Raw genomic sequence first — 7230 nt, forward strand, 5'->3', positions numbered from 1 at the left:
GTTTAGGAAGATAGGAGGAAAACCACATATCCATATATTTTAAATATTTAAAAATGTTTAAATGTAAAAATGTTAAATGATTAGTCATATTCTGAAAACTGTCAAGACCAAAATCAGAATGGCAAGGGCATTGGGCTAGGGGTAGAGGACTTCGTTCTAGTCTTGGCTCTCACGCTAATGGTAGATGTGGTGGTGTGTGTGGTGTTTATCTCCTGGGGCAGACCAGAACCCTGAACTACCTTCACACTTCTTGTTACATGAGGAAATTAAAAATCTGCTTATTTAAGCCTTTCTTACTTAGTATTGGTAACCTATAGATGATGGTATTCCTAACTAGCACACCCTTGTGAAGTGAATTGTGTTACCTCCTCACAAATTCATATGTTGAGGCCCTAACCTTTCATGTGACTGTATTTTGAGATGGGGTCTTTAAAAAAGTAATTAAGGTTAAATGAGGTTATAAAGATGGAGCCCTAATTCTATAGGACTTGTATCCTTATAAGAAGAGAAAGAGACACTAGGGTGTACACATACAGAGGAAAGGCTACATGAAGACACAGAGAGAAAGCTACCATCTATAAGGCAAGGAGAGAGGCCTCAGGAGAAACCACACCTCCCAACACCTTGCTCTTGGGCATTCAACTTCCAGAAATGTGAGAAAATAAACTTGTTATTTAAACCACCAGTCTGTGGTGTTTTGCTATGGTAGCCCAAGCATACTAGTACACTTGCCTTCCATGCGTCCCTTCCACTATTTTTCCTTTCTCACTACTTTTTGCTTGGGATTCCATTTATTTCTGGGGAAAGGAGACTTCCTTCTCAGCCTTGTGTAGAGCATGTGACCCAGTTTAGACCAATCAGTGGGCCCTATCTACCAGCCTACAGTCATTGGCTCAGAGGTGGTCATGTGATACAGACTGAGCCAATCAGAATGAATCTGAAGACAGAGACATTCTATCTCCCTCTCTGGTTGTGAACAGGAAGCCTGAAGCACCAGGGCGGCTGGCAGCCATCTTGTGACCACAGGAACGCCCAACCATCAGATGACGCCAACACCATGGAGGGCAGAGCAGAGATAGAAAGAAACTAGGACATTGATGACATCACTGAGCCAATACATCAAGCCTCTCTTGAAAACCCATACATTTATTATATTTGTTCTATCTGCTTCTACTGCTATAACAAAATATCATCAACTGAGTGACTTAAACAACAGATATTTATTTCTTACAATTCTAGAGGCTAAAAGTCCAAGATCGAGGTTCCAGTTGATTAGGTGTCTGGTCAGGGCTCTATTCCTGGCTTTCAGATGACCTCCTTTTCATTGTGTCTTCATATGGTCTTTCCTCGGTTCATGCACTAGAGATAGAGTGATCTCACTCTTCCTTTTCGTATAAGGACTCCAGTCCTATTGAATTAAGGTCAAATTAAAAGCCCTGTCTCCAAATACAGACACATTGGTGATTAGAACTTCAACATACGAATTTTAGAGAGACATAATTCAGTCCACAGCAGCCCAAAATCCTCCTTATGTTCAATTCAGTTAGAAATTTTACTTATTCACAACCAGAAGTATCATAAATGATGCAGTGGAAACTTAAGTGATTTTTAATAACTCAGAGCTTCACTTTTCTCATCTGTAAAATGCTTAAGAGGCAGGAGGTCCCTGTTGTCCTCTTAGCGTTACCACCCAGAATAAGTAAAATAATGTATTTGTGAATATTTTGAATAATATGAAGTTCATGGAAGATATTTATAAAAGTAAATATGAACAAGAAGGCTTCCAGTCAAGGGTCAGAGGTAGACACAGCAAGGCAGGGGACAAATGAAAAATGACACTCCGTTTTTCCAAAGAGACAAGATAAATAGTGACATGAATCCACACATACTTGGGGTATGCATGTCTGACTCACAGGTCCAAAAATAAACCTTCTGACCTTATATGGTGAACGTAACTATAAACATAGCAATGTTAGCTGTGAGTGACAAGCCTAATTAAGTGACAGAGAGATGATTTAGAAGGTCTTCATGCAAAGCATCTTAAATAGCCGTAAAATTGTTTGATGTTTATAGCTCAAGAAAGGGATGAAAATTAAGAGGTGATAGTTCATGATCTGTGTATACACTCTGTAGAAGCTTCTGTCAATGCCCCACCTTTTCTTGTCATTCTTAGTCATCACACTCTGGCCCAAATTCCAATGGTGAGTACCTGCATTCATTTCCCTGAGAACTTTCTCTGGTTGGGGTGCCCACTGTGATCTGTGCAGTCATACCAGAAATGCCTGAGAAAGAATGCCCTCCATGAGTGGCCATCAGCCAGTGAGTAGCAGGAGGAAGTGGACAAATACCCCAGCTCCCTCGCCCCTCAGTTGGACAATACTAAGGTCTGTATTCCATGCTGCTCCCCAGAGGTCACCAATGGGACTGAGTTCCAGTTGCCCACTGTGTTTAATTGCTTGACACAGTCTGTACTAGCTGCCTTCCTTCCCAGTCTCACTTTCCACCCCCCTCCTGGGGTCTCTGGCAACCACCTCTAAAATAAACAACATTCACTTGCATAGTGGCTAAGAGTCTGCCTTTGAAGGAGCCCAAACTAAGATATACTCCCTCTCCTGAATGTGTATATTTTGCAAATTATAATAAGTCCTTATGATTTTCTATAACGTTTCACATTTTTCAAGGTGCCTTCACATACAATGGGATAGTATTCAGTGATAGAAAGAGAATAAAATACTGATAGACACAGCAACATGGCTGAATCTCAAATGCATTTTTGCCGAGTAAAAGAAGCCAGACTCAAAAGACTATGTGCTGTATACTTCCATCAATATGACTTTCTGGGGATGACAAACAGTATAGGAACAGAAATAGATCAATGATCACTATGGGCTGAATGTATGGGAAGGGGTTAAGTGATTGGGGTGATGCAATTGTTCTATATCTATGATTTTGATGATGGTTCCGTGACTGTGTGCATTTGTCAAACATTATAGAATTGAGCACTAATAAAGGTTTAATTTGACCGTAGATAAATTATACCCCAATTAAAAAAAGTGCTTTAATAAAAAAAGAGCATTCACTGTCATTGTCTTAGTTGGTTGCCATAACAACCTGTAGCAATCGGGTATGATTATCCATTTTTTCAGTCACCTGTTTTGAGAGGTGTCTGCACTTATAACTCTATTCCATTCTCTTTTTTTTCACCTCCAACCTACTGCTGCTTGCCCACTAACCCACCATTCCTCTCAATTGTTCTTGCCAAGGTCAATTGACCTCATATTCGCTCAAGCCTGTGGTTAATTTTCAACCCTAATTTTCTGAGCATCTTTACCACTTGGCACTGTAGATGCTCTCGCCTTGGAACTCCTCTAGCCCGTGGCTTTCACGATGCTGATCTGTTCCCTCTGCCTTTGGCTTTCTTCAGTTGCTTCTTTTCTCCATCCTTCTCCATTTACCTGCCTTTTCCTCTGCTTGTATTAGCTCCCATACTCCCCAGGGGAGCTCGTTCAGCTTTTTTGCACCAACTGTCACTTATATACTCAGGACTTCTGAATCTGATTTTTGTCTTATCCCCTTACTTCCTACTTATGCAGATTTCCAGTGTAATACTCGTTAGTTGATTTTGCAGCCTCCAAATCAGGAAAGCTTTTTCTAAAGTTTCCAAAACAAAACTGAAGCTCAGTATTACTGTCACTAGGTTTCAGGCCACTTACTTAACTTCACGTCTCTATTCGCTCATCCGTTGATGGATATTTAGATTGTTTCCATGTCGTGGCTATTGTGAATAACGCTGCAACAAACATGAGAGCACAGGCATCTCCTCAAGATCCGGATTTTCTTTCCTTTGAACATAAACCCAGAAGTGGGATTACTGGGTCATATGGTAGTTCTATTTTTAATTATTGGAGGAACCTCTATACTGTTTGCCATAGTGGCTGGACCAATTTACATTCCCACCAACAGTGCACAACTGTTCCTTTTTCTCTACAATCTTGCCAACACTTGTTAGCTCTTCTTGTCTTTTTTATAATAGTAAAGGCTCATAGTCTTAACCTCCGATGGCTAAAGACAACATTGAATAAAGCTGATTAAAACAATGCTATTTCATCTTCCTTTGCTTGTTTGCTTGTTTATTTATTTATTTGTTTGTTTGTTTTTAGGCGAGGCAACCCTTAGTTGACCTCACAGATTGCAAGGACGTTGTCAGCTTACAATCCTTTATTTTTTATTATTTTTTTATGCCTATAGCACCTGGTCTTCCTAGGTGGTCTCGCATCCAAGTACTAATCAGGCCTGACCCTGCTTAGCTTCTGAGATCAGAAGGGATTGGGCTTGTTCAGGGCAGCATGGCCGTAGACTGCATTTTTAATAACTATAGAAGTTATGCACATTGAAAGAAAGCATACATTTCTGAAATGCAAAAAATAAAAATATCTTCACTAATCTCTCACGGAGAGCTCACCAATATTAGTGATTTGTAACGAATCCTCTCAAACCTTTATCTATAAATATATGCTGCTGTTAATTTTGAAAGTTAGAGCATATTGTATACACTGTTCTGTTACCTGCTTTATTTACTTGATAAGATTTATGAGCTATCTTGTGACTTTAATGCATTTATTTTACAACTGAAGCAGATGCTGAATCTCTGGAACCTGTGAATGTTATTTTTATGGCAAAAGGAACTTTGCAGATGTGATTAAATTAAGGATTTTGAGATTAGCTTGGATTACGCAGGTGGATTCAATGTAACCAGAGAGGTCTTTAGAAGAAGGAGGCAGGAGATCAGAAACAGAAAGCAATGTGATGATGGAACAGGAGAGAGATTTGGAAGTGAGATTTGACTACATACTCACTAGAGCAGCTGCCATCAAAAAGACAGGCAGTACCGAAGGCTGTTGAGGCTGCGGAGTGACATGCCCACCGTTGGTGGAAAACAATCTGATAGTTTCTTATAAAGTTAAATATATGCTCACTCGATGATCCAGCAATTCCACTCCTGGGTATTTACCCAGGGTAAATGAAAACACATGTCCACACAAAGGATTGTACGTGAATGTTCATAGCAGCTTTATTCATAATAGGCTAACACTGGCAACAAGCTGAATGTCTATCGACAGGTGAGAGGTCAAACTGTGGTCCATCCATACAATGGAATATAATAAAAAGGAACAGAAACTCATAAACAAACCAACATACATGAACCTCAAAAGCAGTATGTTGGATGAAAGAAGCCAGAAACAAAAGAGAACATACTGTATGAGTCTGTTTCTATAAAATTATAGAATAGGCGAATTCAATCTATGGTGACAGAAAACAGATCGGTAGTTGTCTGGGGTCAGGGATGGGGATGTTGACTGCAAGGGACATGAGGGAAATTTTGGAATGATGGAAATATTCTGAATCTTGATGGCAGTGGTGGTTACATGCCGTCTTCATTAGTTAAAACTCATCGCCCTGTGCACTTCAGATGGGTGCATTGTGTCATAGGTAATGAATACCTCAGTAAAGTTGATTGTGATGTGTTGTGTTACCTAGCATCTCTACTTGATCTAGTGGCAGGCTTTTCTCCATGTCCCGTCCCACCACCAGATTCCATCAGGAAGTCATTAGAAGGTCTTTTGCTAGCCTGGCATTTTTTGAGGACCCGCCCTGTGCTGGACCCTATTTAAAGTGCTTACTTGTTTCATAATCATTTCATCAAGATGATTAGCTCATTCGAGATTCTTAACTTATTTTATAGGGAAGAAACTGAGATTCAGATGAAGTCATTGTTATGGGGTGAATTGTGTCTCCCCCTGTCTTAATCCGTTGGGGCTTGTAACAGTGTTCTTATAAAAGAGACCCTAGAGAGCTCCCTTGTCACTTCTGCTATGAGAGGACACAGCAAGAAGACTCTATCTATGAACAAGGAAGTATTCTGTTACCATAGACTGGGTGGCTTGTAAACAACAGACATTTATATCTCACAATTCTGGAGGCTGGAAATCCAAGATCAAGGCACTGGCAGATTTGGTATCTGGTGAGGACTCACTTTTTTGTTCATAGACAGGGTCTTCTAGCTATGTCTTCACATAGCAGAAGTGACAAGGGAGCTCTCTAGGGTCTCTTTTCTAAGAACACTAATCCCATTCATGAGGGCTCCAACCTCAGACCCACTCACCTCCCAAAGGCCCCACCTCCTAATGCCATCACTTTAGGGGTTAGAATGCCAACATATGAATTTTGGGGAGATATAAACATTCAGTCTGTAGCATCCCTAAATATAAGGCTTATACTGAAGTCCTAAGTCCCTGTATCTCAGAATGTGACCTTATTTGGAAAGAGGGTCATTGCAGATGTAAATACAGATGACCCTTGAACAATGAGGCGAGTAGGGGCGCCGACCACTTGTGAGTTAAAAATTCATATATAACTTAAGTCAGCCCTCTGCCTACGCAGGTTCCCAACCTTGGATCAAAAATACAATTGACCCTTGAACTACGCAGCTCTGAATTGTATGGACCCACTTATACGTGGATTAAAAGCGGGCCTGCATGGTTCAAACCTGTGTTGTCCAAGGGTCAGTTGTAGTTAAAATGAGGTCATTAGGGTGGGCTCTAATCCAATATGACCAGTGTCCTTATAAAAAGGAGAGATCTGGACACAGCCACACAAGTGAGGAGACTGCCCTGTGACTGTGAAGACGGCCGTCTGCCAGCCAAGGAGAGAAGCCTGGAGCAGAGCCTCTCCTCAGAGCCCTCAGAAGGAGCCAACCCCGCTGACATCTCGGTTTTGAACTTCTAGTGTCCAGCACCATGGGCGAATGCATTCTTATCGTTTAAGCCACCCAGTTTGCAGTGCTTCGTTTGGGTTTCCCCGGCACACTGAAACAGTGACTTAGAAATCATGGAAGTAGAAAGTGGCAAAGCCGAAGTCTGAGCACAGGCCTATTGGGTATCAGAGTTGAATAATTTCACTGTGTTCTTTCTTGGTTTCAATGATTGGCTCACACAGATGAGGAATGAAGATATTCTATCTCGTATTTGTGTCTCTTGTTTTCCTTTCTCCTGATTGCCTGTCCCTCACTGTTACCATGTAATTGGACTTTGCTCAAGATAGAAAGCAGCTATTCTCTCACCTGGGTGGATGGCAAAGGGTTTCGCTGTGCCCATGGTGGATGGTGTCGCATTTCCCAGCAGCACCCTGTGTGTGCAGCATCAGCTGCTGGGCTCAGAGAGAGACCTCCGC

General features: G+C 41.3%; 1 pseudogene; it reads right to left on the reverse strand.

Annotated features, from left to right (window-relative positions):
* Positions 1 to 4239: 4239 nt before the first annotated feature.
* Positions 4240 to 4358, reverse strand: LOC120618675 (uncharacterized; annotated as a pseudogene).
* Positions 4359 to 7230: the final 2872 nt, after the last annotated feature.

Source organism: Pteropus medius, unplaced genomic scaffold (genome assembly GCF_902729225.1).
Source record: "Pteropus medius unplaced genomic scaffold, Ma_sr-lr_union100, whole genome shotgun sequence".
Classification (NCBI taxonomy): Eukaryota; Metazoa; Chordata; class Mammalia; order Chiroptera; family Pteropodidae; genus Pteropus; species Pteropus medius.